The sequence below is a fragment of the Podarcis pityusensis genome (assembly GCF_964106645.2).
Source record: "Podarcis pityusensis genome assembly, chromosome: 6".
Lineage (NCBI taxonomy): Eukaryota > Metazoa > Chordata > Lepidosauria > Squamata > Lacertidae > Podarcis > Podarcis pityusensis.
In genome coordinates, this window is record NC_138030.1 from 39,029,226 (window position 1) to 39,046,365 (window position 17,140).

The 17,140-nt window shown below is 42.4% G+C and overlaps 1 long non-coding RNA gene across 1 annotated transcript; it reads right to left on the reverse strand.

Moving 5' to 3' along the window:
* Positions 1-11,694: 11,694 nt before the first annotated feature.
* Positions 11,695-17,010, reverse strand: LOC308478932. Its single transcript, XR_013987376.1, has 3 exons — positions 16,876-17,010; positions 13,195-13,260; positions 11,695-11,755 (listed from the first exon to the last, which is right to left on the reverse strand). It is a non-coding gene; the product is annotated as an uncharacterized lncRNA (long non-coding RNA).
* Positions 17,011-17,140: the final 130 nt, after the last annotated feature.

Genomic DNA, 17,140 nt, shown 5'->3' on the forward strand with positions numbered 1-17,140 from the left:
TGCCACAAATCCAACTTAATGATGTTGGCAAATATCAATAATTTTTCCTACCAAGGCAGTTATCTTTCAACAACGGCCAACAGTGATACCGAAACCCAGCATTGCCTGAGGGCTGTGAGTGTAGCTTTCTCTTGATTAAGGACTCAGACATTCACAACAAGCAAAATGCTCGCTTACAAAACTATTGTACTACTAACTTTACTGCATGCTTGTGAAACATGGACCACTTATAAATGACATCACCTCCTTGAAAGATTCCATCCACGGTGTTTCCAGAAAATTTTACATGTCACTTGGGAAGACAGGCGAACAAATGTCAGTATACAGGAAAAAGCAAAGATCACCAGTGTCAAAGTAATGATTCTTCAACATCAGCTTCGTTGGACTGGTCATGTCATTCAGAGATGCTTGATTATCGTTTTCCAAAGCAACTACTGTTCCCAAATTAAGAATGGTAAGATAACGTCAGTGGACAACAAAAGTAGTTTAAAGACACTCTCAATGCAAATTAGCACTGGGAGGGAAATAAGAGCCCCCGAAGTCTCAACACCCTTACCAACTACATATCCCATGACTGTTTGACATATTATTTGTTGGCATCCATCTGCCTTAGTGGTGAAGTCAAACTGTTGGAAGGTTGCAGCGCCTGCCTAGACTGTAGAGTATGATGCAGTAGAGACATGTTTTGTTGTAGCTGGGGCAGATGAAGTTGATAGGATACTGCTTTAAGTGTACAGTACAGATAGGAATTAAGTGAACAATGCAACATTGGGCATCTGGTATCAATACCAAATAGGCCAAGAATTACTGCCGTTTCAATGCAGCAGGTATGCCAAGGTTTTGCAGTTCTCCTGTACTCTTCATTAGTTTAGCTTAGAAGAGGATTGGGCAGTGCTGACTGCCACCATCCATCCACCAGCACTATCTCTGCAAACACATACACACAAGTTCTGCTGTTGTCTGCACCCATCTGTCTCGAGAGACAATGGCATGTGTCTCCAGGGGTATAGTCAAACAGCAGTGTTAGCAGCACTGGTGACCTCCCTGGGGTGCAAGCTTCTATGGCCTAGACAGCAAGACCCCTTTCTCAGCCTCACTGATGTGGCCCAAAGGAAGGCAGGGCACCAATTGGGCTGCAGCAGCTGCTGAAAGGAGCTATCCAACTATCTTAGGGACTACACTCCAGATTTGTGTAGTTACAAATGGCCTTTTCTTCCTAAAGACATTCTACAATGCAGGGGAGGTTTAGGATCAGAGACTTCCTTCTCCCAGATGGGCTACCTTCCCTTCTACAGCAGGTGCAGAAACTGCCTTATTGATCACTGGACCCACTATTGGTCTTGTCCAGTCAATCTGCCAGAGCCTGTCTTTGCATGCAAGACAAATCCCTAACACACTGAGGGTTTGAGACTCATCAGCCACCCTCACCTGGTATAGCCATCCAGCTAAATCCATTTCCTGGATTGTGGATGTTGTCACATGCGGATACCTTCTAGGAGCCACAGGTGAGAGCTAAATGCAGAGTGGGGACCAAATGTGGACAAATACCCCAGAAGGTTCACAACATGTCCCCCACCACAGGTATCAACACTCCCATAACACCCCATAAAAGTTCAAGCATGTACAAATTACCCCAATCCTCTACCGCCCTGCCTTGGCCCCTAGAGTAATTACAGTACAGCCTCTCCCTCCCAATATTAATCTTGAAGAGGGTCACGCTCCATGGTCCACTTCCTGGTGTAAGTAATCCACACCAAGGCGATCAAAGACGTCTCTCTCCTATGACCAGGCCTGTAACCTGATTGAAATAGACCTGGGTAACTCTTCCAGAAACTCTTGGAGACAAAATGCCACCACACCTGCGATATTAGAAACTGGCCAATAATTATCCAATACAAGGACGGCCTTTTCAATAGAGGTCTTTTAACTGTCTCCCTTAGGCATGTTAGAACTTTGTTGTAAGGCGGCACTGACCATTCCCTTCACCCACCCAGCAAGTTCACCCATTGGACTTTTTGATGAGCCAGAAAGAGCAAGGATCTAGTACACATGTGGTGGCTCTCACATTTCCAAGGATTCTGTCCACATCTTTGGGCTGTACAAATTGAAATGTATCCAGTTTCAGCAAGTCTGAACTCCACCAAGTAGTGATCTGACCATGACAATGCAGCTATAGAAAATTCCTCCACTCTAAGATCACCATCATCCAATCCTTCACAGAAAACCAAATCCAGAGTGCGCCCAGATGCATGAGTAGAGCCAGAAATTATTTGGGACAGACTCATGTATCTGACAGGGGGGCCTCAGCATGAATGTTAAAAGTCCACCAGTACAAGCTGGGAGGAGACCAGCACAAACCCCAAGACCTCCTTGGGCCTTTAGCAACAGAATCCCTATTTTGTCCCAGTCACCCATCTTCAGATACACAAATTCAAACCCAACAGACTGGGAGAAAGGGCACCTGGTCAGGGGAGATGCAATCATGATAGACCACTGCAGCTCTGCCTCCCCACTGCACTGATCTTGTCTCCTGCTGTACAGATAATTCCAGTGGCCAAAGCTGAGAGGTTACTCACCCGCCAGTTCATCCAACCAGGTCTCTGTAATACAACCCAGGTCAGTATGCTCATCCCAGATCAAGTCTGGGATGGCTGTTGTTTTGCCATTCATGGACCTGGCATTGATCAGCAGCAATACTTGAGCTATTGGGCCCTCTAGAGATACTGAGAACACACACTTCTGTTCAAGGCACCATCTCGTGAGGCTTTGCATAAGATAAAAGAGTACACAGAATGCCTGGCTAGGTGCTCTAATCGAGAAGTTAAGTACCTGCCCACAAACTTCTATCTTCACTGCATCATGCTTCTATGCATCATGCATAGCCAGAAAGCGATTGGAAACAGCTATGTGGCATTAGCTGTATCAACCCAAACTGCAGTGTATAATCAGCTGCTTTGATCATTTGGGAGTAGAAAAACTAGTGATAATACTTAGTGGCTTTTATTCAACATTTCAATTTATTTGCACACATTCTAAGATAAACAACATTTCTTCTCTATACATATTTAATCAATTTAAATAAATAAATATGAACAATTTAGATTCTAAAAACAGTGTATAACAAACAGAATGCCTTCATGAATATAGCAAGCTTTAATTCAAACCATATGAAGCACTGCACTTTTCACTCTAATTGATTTTAATGGGAGAGTTATTTTACTTAACTTGTTCCCACTGAAATTAAGGTGTTGTAAAAGTGTTCTTGATTTTTTGGTTAAGGATGTAGAGCTTTTGTTTGCCTATGACTCTCATAATCATATATATATATATATATATATATATATATATAACATATAATTAGGCATATATTACTGTTGTTTACACTTTTGAAAATCCTGTAAGTAAATCAAGGCAGCTTTTAGAATTCTGCATTAGAAAGGCTTGAGGAAGTCAAAAGGTTGGTAAATTTTAACAGCTACACTTGCTCCCTCTGTTTCGTGAGATAGACAAGATTCTAGGAAACAAATTGTAATATTTCACATTTCCTACACAGAACCCATTACATCTTTCCATGGTTTGAAGGAAGAATAATGCACCTTGCCAGGGTAAATATACAATCAGTTCTGCTTGGCTCTGTATATGATTGCGTCACTTAAGAGACATTCTTCAAGGGAAGTTGGAACCCAGTTCTATGCAAAAGAAAGAGCAAATGGAGAGAGTTTTGTTGGGGCCCAGTACTGCTTCATGCTTCAAGTAGCTGGATAGCCTGGATGGCCAGTTTTAATGAAAATTGCTTTGGCTTTCCACATAGTTCTTCCTTCAATTCTCATTTCCAGTTGTAGAGTAACAGTTCCAAATGAGAACTGTTAGGAAATAACAATCAGCTGGAAGGGTGCTGGAGCACAGCTTTACTGCAGAAGGCTACTCCAAGTTGGAACCTTTGGGTTCCAATTCTGACGCGTCAAATTCAGCAGGGCCAGCAGGAGCTTCAGGTTCTCTGTAAAAATAAAATAAAATATTTAAAATTAACACCTATATTTTGACCATTACATCATTTTGTTTACTTTTCCTGTCAGGAAGGAGAAAAGCAACACACAAATACATCTGCATTCCACTTCATGTTATTCATTTTTTAAAAGTAATGCAAGTAACTGTCACACTTAAGCTGTAGCAATGCTGTTGCTTCTTGAGCAGGAAAATCAATTCCAGAAGCTACAGAAAAAGATGTAATGCACTGATTGTTAGCAACTGCAGGACATTAGAAGTGAAGCAGATTATATAAACACAATAGATATAAGAGTGGGAGACTAGGGCTGGCTGATGTTAAGTTTTCAGCATCTCACTATATCACCAGGAAACATCACAGTTTGGTGATACACTGCGATGCTGAAACAAGCTGCACTGCCCCAGCCGGCGAGACGTATGGTGAAACTGAGGCAGTTCTCACTGCAGAAGCTGAGGCCCTTTCACCCTAGCGCCTTACAGGCTGGGGTCAATGCAGCTGGCCTCCGCTCCCTGCTTAGTTGGGGGCAGAAGGGCTCCCACCCCCCAACTGAGCGACCACCGATCCCTCAGCAGCATCGGGCTTTGCTCAGTTGCGGGATGGAAGAAGCCTCTCTTCCACCTCCCCTCAGCTGAGGGGAGCCAACCATGCGTCCCACAGCTGAGCAGTTAAAGGATCCCCCACCACGTTGCTGGCTTGCAAGAGCCAATGCTGGGCTGGGGGATCCTTTAACTGCTCAGCTGAGGGGAGTGTCAACTGCACTCCGCTGCCAAGCAGTTTCACGGAGCCCCCACCCCCACTGGATAATGTGAGCCAATGGTGGGATCAGATGCTCCATCAAACTGCTCAACTGAGGCAAGGGCAGCCACACACTCCTGAGCCGAGCAGTTTAAAGATGCAGAGGGAGGAACTATGCAGCTTGTTTCTCCCTTTGTACCATATGAGGGCAGAGTGGGATGGTGGTTTCACTCAGCGAGCGCTGCTAGCAGAGGGACTCAAGAGCGGTGGCAGTCTCACAAGCGATATACTGCTGAGTGAAGGTGACATTATGGTTCACTCCTGATATCAATATATCACCCAGGCCTATGGGAGACACACAGCCTAACTATAGAAAAATAGTGACTCCTAACAGATTCCTCTTAGAGAGCCTGCCCTTCTCTCCACTGGGGTTGTTATTGCCTCTGAATCAAACAAAACTCTTGCCTCTGACAAAACAATAAGTATGATTTGGGTATCCAATCTGAATCCCACAAAAGTGTTAAAAGATATGTAACCAAACTGTGACAGAAATCATTGCACTGAATATTGATAACGAGTAAATAATTACTGAATTAATTCATGGAAACAGCTTAATTAGTGTTCACAAACTATGGGAAAATATATGCGTCATATCAAAACAGTAAAATCATGCATACAAAGCTACAACAAAAATGGACAGCTCTGGGTAAAAAAATAGAAAGAAAAGCCATGCAAGAGAAATGTGCAGAATAAGTTATTGTTGCAAATTGTTGGTTTAGATTACAGCACAGCACTGGCCTAGATTCTTCTAGGGAAAAAACCAAACCAAAACATCACTGCCTTTAGACAGAACTGTTCAACAAATCAATTTTCTTACTATGTCTGAAAGCAAAAATCACAGACTGCAAGTACACATTTGTAAAAGAGACAATAATGTTTTATAACTATTTAATAGTAGATTTCAAGATTTTCAGGGAAAGAATAGTCATTGTGAAGTCAGCATTGGCATAGACAGCTGATGTAAACTGAGAAATACCATTTCTGTCACATCTGAACACCAATGCTGGAAATGGGATAAAATACTGACTAGCCGTTCTAGAATAATTACTGTGCTTTAGTTAGCTATTATTCTGTTCTAGCAGATTAGTACAACTGTTCAACAAAAAATGTGCAAGCCCTTTCTGAACACTAAGCACATGTATGCGGAAAGTGTGAGCAAAGTAGAAGTCAAGAAGCGTATGGAAGCTCCACTCAGCAACCAAGAAGGCTACAGAGAATCAGGGACAGCTTCTCTTGGGCTGACTCACCCAGTTTTCACAGAAGATCGGTATTTCCAAAATACAGCAAGTAGAGCAAGCACAACTAAAACAGCCAGGATACATCCTTGAAGGGAAAAAAGAGAATGATATACCGTAGTACTAATTAATAAGACAAAGTAATTGTTTTTCTGTTGAGGAAAAGCAATAGTATCAATAGAAGTCACAAGACAGGTTGTTACCTTGCAATGCTCTATTGACATTAAAGTCACTCAGGTGGATAAGTTCATGTGCTGCTGGGTACTGTAAGTCTCTAGACACATACGTACCTCAAGCAGCAAATCCACTGTACATCTGTAGTCACCCCCTTTTGGGGCAGATGTGCCGTTGTCCTCAGAGATTGATTGCAGCAAAGAGTTCTTCCTGCCCCTAACAGATGTCAACTCTGCAGACTGAGTGGCCCTAATGACAATCAAAGAGCAACTCTCCAATCCAAGCAGTGTGTGAAGCTGAAGCAGAGTCACCAGGTTGCCCCCAAGATTGAGGGGGCCCAACATGCGTGTGATGTCACACGTATCGCCTGTCATGCACGTGCAGCGGAGGAGACCAAGCACTCTGAAGGAGCTGGCCATTAGCCCTGCGATGTGTCTCACACACACAGCCACCTCAACACTAGGCCTCCTGGAGTTGGCATGCTTGAGCTCAAGACACCCTTACTCCTGAGGATTTTTTTAAAGCATCAGTAACACCCAGGTGCAAGAACATTAGAAGTCACAGCATGGGGGAAGTCTGGGCTGAATTTGGAGACAGCTATGTACATTACAGGAGCAAAGACAGTGGAGGAAGCAGAGCTGGCCTCACCAAATAAATAAATAAACAGCAGATCTTGGAGAAAAGTTTGCACCCTAAGCATATTTGAAAAAGAATGAACACCACAAGGCATGAAAAGTACAATAGCAGCGATTGTACACTGAAGTAACTTGCTCTGTAATTACTTACCAACAATAATTGCGGTATTGTCAGATTCTAGAAAATAAGTAAATAAAAAGTGAGCTAAAATTTGAAGTGATGTATCGTAATTGTTACAGATTGTAGCGTGCTCTCTCTCTTTCTATACATGTATGCATTTGTGTGTGTCACACACTGAATAAAATATAGTACAACTAATAACTGGAGTTAATCTACTCCAGTACACAACAGAAGACTGAATTTCACTGGAACCAAGAAATGGGTTTCCCACTTTTAAAAATTTCACATATAGTGGTACCTCGTTTTGTCTGCCTCATTGAGCGTCCGTTGCGTCAAACGTCCGCGGCAAACCCGGAAGTACTGGAATGGGTTACTTCCGGGTTTGCCACTCGCGCATTCACAGAAGTACTAAATTGTGCATGCACAGAAGTGCAAACGCTCCCTGTGTGTGTGCAGAGTGGCGCTTTGTCGTGCATACTTTTTGTCTAGCATCCGGGACTCCGGAACAGATCCCGGTCATAAAATAAGGTACAACTGTACATTCCAAATTTGTTCCTCTAAATCACTTACTTTAGTGATTCAAATCATCCCAAAGCAGTTTATGGAAATGTTAGAAACATATCAAGTAATGTAAGTATTAAAATATACATTTATAAAATCAACAGCAAACAATAAACTATGTCAGAGATATACACAGAATCTGAAATAGAGTAATATCTAGTCAGGAAAGCCTACACATACAAATGTATCTTTAAGTGTCTTACAGCCATAAAACAATTGTAAAATATATTCAAAATCAGTAGATAAAGTTAATATAGCAACACAGCTGAATCACCTCCCAAGCAAAGGCCAAGTGAATAGGCAAGCTTTAAGCAAGTGCCTAAATGACAAGAAAGCTGGAGCCTGCCTGATGTTCACTTGAAGCAGAATCGAAAGGGCAGGCGCTGCCACACTAAAGTCCCTGGTCTTACTGGACGTAAGATGAACCTCAGGAGGACATGGCATTACTGAGAGTGCATCTCCTGAGGGTCAAAATGTCCAGGCAGTAATATACAAGGTAAGGGGTTTCCTGGTTCCACATTGTTCAGGGCTGTACATGCCAATAACAAGACTTTAAACCTGGCTCAGCAGCATACTGGTAGTCAGTGCAGCTTTCAGCACAGACGTTAGGTACTGTCCATGGGCACCTCCTTCAGCAGCTTTATAGCAGCATTCTTTACTAGCTACAGCTTCTAAACCCAATATTAAAGAGACATTGCGCATACCTTTGTAAACCAAGAAAACTTTATTAAAAATATTTAAAAAGGAAACACCATACAGAGCATGTTGCCTGATGTACCATACTAAATTACCCAAGAACTGTATCCAGCTGAAGTCAAGAGAAGGGCACTCCTAGCCACCGAACCCATTTGGCCCCCTGGTTACACAAATAGCACCCCTATAGCACCCCAAGCTCCATACCTGCTTCTTTAGAGGGAGTCCAACCCCATTCAGAACAAGCAACTGAACTGTTTCCCAGTCTCAGGATCTGTTCACCTGCAGACTTGCCATCTTACCAGGTTTCATGTTCAGTTTATTAGCCATCATCGAGTTCACCACTGTGCCAGGCACTGGGGATAAAATCATGCCCCATAAAACTCCACAGGTGCCAGGGGGCTGAAGGGTACTTCCCCAGTGCTACTCTTTGGAACAGGCCTGGGAGATAGGATTGGAGCCACTGTAAAACTGTGCCCCATACCCATCCTATGGAACCAATCCAGGAGGATATCAAGTTTGATGGTATCAATCCTTTTTTTTTTTTTAAGTTTTCAGTTACATCATTTCAATTACATCATTTTCTATTTTTATACAGTAGTCCTGTTACCAGCACTCCAAGACAGTTCTTTTTACTTCTTGCTTAACTGCATATACATAAATTCCTTTACCTCATTATCCACACTCTCCTATCTTTTATGTTGTCAACTGTTGGTCACAAAGTATCCTCTGCCTGAAGAGTTCTGTTGGTTGGTGGCTTGAGTTTGCAGTACATGCAGAAATTATGTGTGGTTACCTGTGCTCAGGAGGACTTGGAGTGAAATTTATCTCCAGTTATTTGCAGTCCTGTTTCCTAGTCCACAGGTCACCACAGTACCAGGGAGCTCCATAGCATTGTTTGGAACACTCCGAAGAGATTGTGTCTACAGACCCTTGCCACTTGCCATCCAAGGAGTTGCTCACACAGGTATAACGTTTGCACAACAGGCTACTTCACTCAGTGCTCTTGCTGCTGTGTTTCGCACTAGTTGCCACTTCCAGAGCAATCCCAAGGGAAAGCCCACACAAAGCATATGACAGCACTCCAGATGTGAGGTTGCCAATGTGCGATCCACAGAGGTAAGATCCTGTCCATGTAAGAGCATAGTTGGGGCACTAGCCCAAACTAGTGAAAGGTGCTTGCTAGCAACCAAAGGGTTTTTTCTTCTAATGCTAATGATAATGCCAAAAGGAGTACTCATTGTCTGGAGGCAGTGATGGTTTGGATGAGGGCAAACTACCTGAAGTTGAATCCAGGAATGACTGAGATGTGATACCAGGTCCAGGATTTTCTTAATGTGGTTGCATTACCAGCTTATGCAGAGATGGATTCACCAGGCCCCGAACATACTCTATTGTACCTCTCAGCTAGCTCAAATAAACCATAATGAGCAAGGGTTGATAAATCAGGTTGTGAGTTGGACAGCTACAAGTATCTGGTCCATGTCCTCAGGCCACAAAAATAAAACTGGTCCCATAAAACTGGGTTAAGACTGGGCACTGATCACCTCATTTGGTACTTCAGTAATAGTAGCATTCAAGGCAGCAAAAATACAGGTGGCTTTCTTCTCAAAATGCTTTGCAAATTTGTCTCAGCCGTTCTCCAACTGCAATATATGACAGTTATTCCTACAACACTCCAAAAAGCTCTGAACAATTATTTAAGGATGCCATGGAAACAGCAAAAAAAGCCTTTGTAGCTTTCACTGCCATACACTCCAACATGTGTCTGGTTAACTTCATATGGAGCCTTACATCTCTTGCACTCCAGCCTGCTTCAGTGCTGCAAGTACTGCAGAAAACCAGGGAGCAAAGTGGGCTCAACAGTGACAGAGAAGGTATACAGGGGCAATCATGTGAAAAGCCCGCTGCATCTTCCTATTCCAATGTGAGATTAAGGTCTTAGGAGGACTGTTGGCTGCCTACTACAAAATGCCCCAGAGGAATCCATCAAATTCCATTAAGTCTCAGGGGGGTGGATCAGATTAATGAGTCCTCCCCAATGCAGAGGAAGGGTAGTCACAAGACAGATAAATACATAAGAATGAATATTTATATATGGAAGGTCCCAGGTTCACTGCCCAGCATCTCCAGGTAGCGCCCAGGATGTCCCCTGTCTGAAAACCTGGAGACTTGCTACCAGTCTGAGTTGATAATACTGAGCAAGCTACCAGCTGTCTGGGTGGAAGGCAACTTCCCATTCTCAGCTCAAAACCATTTCCTATTTTCAAAAAGCTGCCATATTCATTAGAAGTGCAATACCGAATCTAAAAACAAGCTTATAAATTTGCTGTCACTACCACTTTTCAACTGTACCTATATCGTCTGGAGGAAGCGTTGTCTGTGGACCTGGTCCTATAAAAAGAGGGGGGGTTTGTTAATTTTATATTTATTTATGTCATGCTTTTTCCCCCAGACAGGGAGTCTAGGCAACTTACAGATAAAATAGTAACAGCTAAAAAAAGTCATGTAAAAACAATTAACACTAATATAACTGTCTCTGAGAGACAGCTATTGAAATATAGATAATAATAAAAAAAATCACAGCACCAGCCCCACCAGTTCATAAAACATTGCATTGGAATTTATGAAAAGCAATTTAGAAAATTTTAAAAGAAAGCAAAGAAAACTGGAAAGCTAGTCTGAATACTTATACAATAAAAGACATGTCTTAGTACAAAGAATAGCATTCCATAAGTTACACAATTAATAGAAAGCCAGGCAGAGCTTAAGGACTCTCTAGCATCTAAAACAGCAAAAAGCCCCACAAATAGGAAAGTAGTAAGAATAAGTAAATGAAGAAAATTAAGAAAAAGAAGAAGAAAAAGAAAAGAGAATAAAGACCAGACCCTCTATCACAATTATTTTTTAAGGGTCATTTCATATCAAGTGATCCAACTTCTTTACCTCATGTCATCCAATTTGCTTCATATTTTGTACACTTATCGAATGATCAAAACTAAGTTTAAATCTTTTTTAAAATCTCCTCTTATTTTTGAGTTATGAGGGTTTGAAATTTCAATAAATAGACAATTTTGGCCTTGCTGAATAGCTGAACAGTGTGACAGTTCGAAAACAAAAACAGAATGTGGGATCAGGCAAAGGAAATGGAATGCACTGACTGGGGGAAATAGCTTGCTAAATTCTGAATAGGCACAGTTCAGAAGGAAGGCCACACATCACAACATTCTGTTACAGGTTGCTCTTACGGTGTATAATTCCAGTGTCTCAAAACTACTACAGCACTACCATGTACCCAAGTCTCCTCATGATATTCTTCTAATAAAATTAATCCTCTCTTTGCTGACATATCTCTGTAAATATTGACAAGAGTCCATTTCCTCCACTCTGGTTCTATCCATAAACTCAATTCTTGCTCCCCCCCCCCCCCTTCTTAAAATGCATCCACCAATAACAGTGAAAAGCAAATGCTTACCTGGTCCGGGGTCTACGGCGCCCTCTCCTCCGTCTTCAGTAGTTGGTGGTTTTGGACCACCTGTGTAAAGAGATTTTGAAGTGCTGACTACAACTGCCCTTACTCCTTCTCTCAAAATTAAGAACCAGGAAAGTCCATATAAGGTGCCACATGGTCTCAGGACACTGTCTTTGGACTCAGCTTTAGGAAGTTAAAATAGTTTTTTAAATGAAAAATAAATTGCTGTTGTTATTTATATTTTGAATTTTTTGATAGTCCAAGTTTATTTCAACATCTGATTTTATCTGTATTTTCTCTCTAATACTATATTGGATTTGTCCATCATCCAGCTGGTGACTGAGTGCACGTGGGCAGTCAAGGAAGTTACGGTAACCTAACTCTTTGCTTTCAGCCTACTCAGATTAAAAAGCTTTCCATCTATTTGATATAAGATTTCTACTTTGCTGGGGAGTTTCCCTTCAAGGATGACCATTACTGCTGCCGCCACTAGCAGTGTGGATGCAGGAGACAGGACAGAATGAAGGAGAGAAAACTCTGAGTAGGCTGGTGGAGTGAGCAAAGCCAGCAAGTGGCCCAAAGAAGAAATCACTACCATGCCCACATTGCTGCCACCACCAAAAGAAGGAAGACTGCACTTCAAAACTGCAGGCTTTCTTTTGTGGGTCAATATGGCAGGGGGTGTGGATGAAGGAGAAAAATAATAATAATAATAATAATAAATTTTATTTATATCCCGCCCTCCCCAGCCGAAGCCGGGCTCAGGGCGGCTAACAACAATCAAATAATCAAAAAATCAAATAATCACACAATCTAAAAATATTTCATTATAAAAATTAATTAAATCAAATTGATGGCAACCAATTAAGCAAAGTTCTGTGCAGGTTGCCAGAGGAGGGAGTCAGGCTGCGCCCTGATCAAAGGCCTGGCGGAACAACTCTGTCTTGCAGGCCCTGCGGAAAGATGTCAAATCCCGCAGGGCCCTAGTCTCTTGTGACAGAGCATTCCACCAGATTGGAGCCGCAGCCGAGAAGGCCCTGGCTCTAGTTGAGGCCAGCCTAACCTCTCTGAGGCCTGGGACCTTGAGGATGTTATTATTTGCAGACCGTAGGTTTCTCTGTGGGGCATACCAGGAGAGGCGGTCCCGTAGGTACGAGGGTCCTAGTACCTAGTACAAAACAATATGGCAGGCGGCCCCAGCAGGAACAATGAGTGAGTCACTGGCCCGGGCAGGTGGAGCAGGTGGTGAAAGGGCGAAATCACTAACCAATATCATGGGTTGCTACTGGAGGAGGAGGAGTGAGGTCCACCAGATGCAGTGATCCCCTCTCCTCACTCCTCCCCCTTCTTGGTAAGTGGCTGTGACCCAAGAAGTCAGGAAAACAACAGAGCCCCATCCATGCTGCCACCAATTATGAAATCTTATATATCCTATTAGCATACATGGAGTAAGATAATCCTGACTTAAATCTGAGATATTAAAGTCACATTTTCTAACTCACCTGGGGTAAGAGTTGTGTTTCTGGGTTTGATGGTGGGGGCAGCTGTTGGGGCAGTTGGTGTGGTAGCTGGCAGAAAAGAGAGCAAAGAAATAAGGATTCTGCAACACAATAGCTCTGACATTTATTTATGAATTTATACCTTGTGCTTCCTCCCAAGGAACCCATATAAGTGTAGTAGTAAGATACTTACTCTTAACACATTCTGGAGCAGGAGGTTGCCAGGCATTGTCAGCCCCACATTTACTACTGCTACTCCCCACCAGAGTGTATGCAGGATCACATACAAACTTTACACAACTGTTATACTGTATGTGTTCACGGGCTGGACCACAGTCACTCTTCCATTTTTTATTTCAGTTCTAAACAAAGCCAAGGGACGTGGGTGGCGCTTTGGTCTAAACCACTGAGTCTCTTGGGCTTGCTGATCAGAAGTTTGGCGGTTCAAATCCCCGCAACGGGGTGAGCTCCCGTTGCTCGGTCCTAGCTCCTGCCAACCTAACAGTTTGAAAGCATGCCAAAAGGTGCAAGTAGATAAATAGGTACCGCTCCAGCAGGAAGGTAAATGGTGTTTCCATGTGCTGCTCTGGTTTCGGTGTTCCGTTGCACCAGAAGCGGCTTAGTCATGCTAGCCACATGACCCGGAAAAACTGTCTGCGGACAAACACCAGCTCCCTCAGCCTGTAAAGTGAGATGAGCGCCGCAACCCCAGAGTCATCTGCAACTGGACTTAACTGTCAGGGGTCCTTTACCTCTATAAACAAAGCCAAGTAGGTCCAAAAGAAGGGGTACAACTCACCCCTTCTTACAGCCTAGAGTTATTTCATCACCTAGCTGCAAGTCCTTTGATTTTACGATTCTGCCATTCTCTAAACTTATTGTAGGACATCGCCTTCCTAACAGGAAAGTCAGAACAAGCATTAGCACATGCAGCCTTCATACTTTAAAATGAAAGGAATCGGACACCAAGGCCATTTCCGGCCCTTTTTGAGCATTCATCCTGATTTGTTTGGGGAGAAGCTATACGACACTGTATCAAAGATAATTTCCTATCACGTTCTTTACTGCAAAATGTCCAAGTTGTTTTGTTTTAATCATATTTGGTGTACAATATATAAAATTTACATACATATATAAAAAGATTTACTTTGGAGAGATTTAGCCAAGGCAGTACAAAACATAAGGGGGAAAACCATAAGACAAAAGAATGCATAGGACACAGCTGCCTACCATTACATGTAATTCTATTTTTTAAAAATAATATTTATTAATTTTTCCATTTTAACAATCCAATAAAAACCACATTAAAACATTCCAAATTATAATACAATCAAAAAAACCAAATATTCAATGCCAAATTATATCTTTTGGGTGGCTTCCCATGCTCTGAAGTTCAGGGGGTGATGATCTAATCTCATACTGCATTTCTTAATTAGTCCAAATAGTCCAAATAAAACATTTCCAATGTTGATCCTTTTTTTTTTTTTAACAGCCTCCAAATTAGTTTAGCAAGTGGATTAGTCTATTGTAGTTCTATGTGAATTCTTTATTTTCCTGTTATAATCAAAAGTCCTCAGCTACTCACTTTCGGTTTCTTCACACAACAGCAAATCTCAGCGCATCACATCCAAGACAAAGGGAGGTCTAGCCTTCCACCATTAACACCGGTCAGATATCCAAAATTCCCTTCCGTGATCTCGTTCCAGCTGCTAACAAGCTGATGCCTCAGCAAAACACCATAACTCCCATCAATAATTCTTTTTATCATTCCATTGAGGATTGTTGCCAGAATCAAAGTCAAAATTTCACAGTCAATTTTGTGGTTAAACCATGACGATGACAATAACAAGATATTCTTTCAATCCCGCTTGCATTTCAAACATCAGTCTTTCAGGAGAGATTTGCCGAATAAAACAGCAAATGTAAAGTACCGGTATATCAAAATAAGATAATGGAGGCTCACCTCCCTCAGTCTCTGAATTAGTTTAGCAAGTGGGTTAGTCCATTGTGCTTCTGTGCGAAATATTTTTAATTTTCTTCTCTTTATTTTCCTGTTGTAATCCAAAATCCTCAACAAAGCAACTTTCAATTTCTGCACACAAAGGCAAATCTCCGTGTGTCACATCCAAGACAAAGGGAGATCTAGCCTTCTACCATTAGCGTGGAAAAGATGAAAAACAAACAAAAAAAAACATTTTGCTTGAGAATCGTATGTTTCATAGGACATCTATGATGGTTACATTACTCTTCTTTGAGCTGTGTTAGAAACCCAGAAGTGATGAAGAACAAAACTGCATCTCTATCCTTGATTATTATTTTTTTAATCACACTTTGCAAAAAACAAAAACAAAACAGCAGCTATTCTTTAAGGTATAATTGGTGGAGAAGTACCTACTGAACAGGAAAAAAAACGATTTATGTATGCTACCACAGCTGCCCAAATGATCGTTGCCCAAAAAAATGGAAGGAAGGAACATATGGATGGAACTATCACACAATATTATTATTTGTGATGTAACCAGTTCAAAACTGTCTGAATAACTATAAATTTTGAATAAATGTGAGCTCTGTGCAAAGGATGCAAGGAGGGAACAGGTCCAATTAATGGTGGCTATCTTAAATAAATGGGACTTAAAATAGCAGAGTAAGTAAGAGAGCATTCCCAGAAAGATGACATTGCAGAACAGCTTTCTTTGGAAGAATACCATTTTTAAGGACAGTTGTACCCGTTTGCTTAAATGCACCCGAGTAAGGCTGGAAGGTGATCCAACATCCCATGTTATCAAGAGTCAGACCCAAAGTACAAAAATCATAGGAACAGGCAATTTTGGGGCAAAAACCTTGGAAAACGAAGGAGCACTGGCCAGTTCTATCCATTCCTCTGTGTGAGCAGACTGGCCATCTAGTTATAGCAACTACTTTTTATAACTATATCCCCGCAGAGCCTGTTTTGAATGTGTTGTATTCTTGAGGGATCTTGAGTAGATGAAACTAATGTATAATTTTGCAGATTCATATGAAGTCCATGTTTTCTTCCTCCAATCCTGGGTTGCATTCATGACAAATCCCCAACAAATATCCTGGCTCATTTGAAACCTTGCTGGTGACCTTTTGGTTGGCCCTAACAAATGTATATTTTGCCATATTACGGCCTTCAGCTTTTCAAGAATTAAAGTATAATCCTCATATCTGAAGATAGGTGGTATATACAACAACCACATTTACCCTCAGTGCTGCACACTTTACTCTTTTAGGAAGTTTTGAAGGCAACAAGAAAAGGACACCCTTAACTTTTAGTGAATTTTGATGCCCTAAATTTACATGTTTTGAAGTAACTGGCCTCTCAGTCTATACACAGAAAGTGGCTTTCTTGCGCTTAAGCTCTCCAAAACAACACAAGAGGCCGGCAGCTCATCTGATAGATAATGATAGCAGCTGCCAAATCTGACCCGCCAGCTGTTTTGGGACTACCATTCCCATCATCCCTGACCCCTGGTCCAGTTAGCTAGGATTGATGGGAGTTGTAGTCCCAAGTTTGGCCATCACTGCCCTACACTGAGTGGTGGGAGGAGTTGGACTTCTCCCCATCCCTGAGAAAGCCTTGCTTAGCCCTCAGACAACATTTAAGGTGCCAGATTTTCCGTCTTTTAGGCAAGGCAAGGCATGACCGAAAGGAATTCCTACCTCACACCCCGCCTCACCTAGAACTCTGGACAACGAGAGAAACAGCAGCAGGAGCAGCAGCGGCGACGGCGACAAAGAAGGCCCGCCAAAGGAGCAGGTGAGAGGGGCCATCGCGGCAGCACAAAAAGGAGAACCCTTTGGGGCAAGTCAGAAAAACAGAAAGCAGCACAACGGAAAGGCAACGCGACGTGGCGGGCCCGGGAAGCAACTCGAGGGGAAGGGAGCGGCGGCGCTTTTTTCAGACAAGGGGCGTGAGCACTAGTGG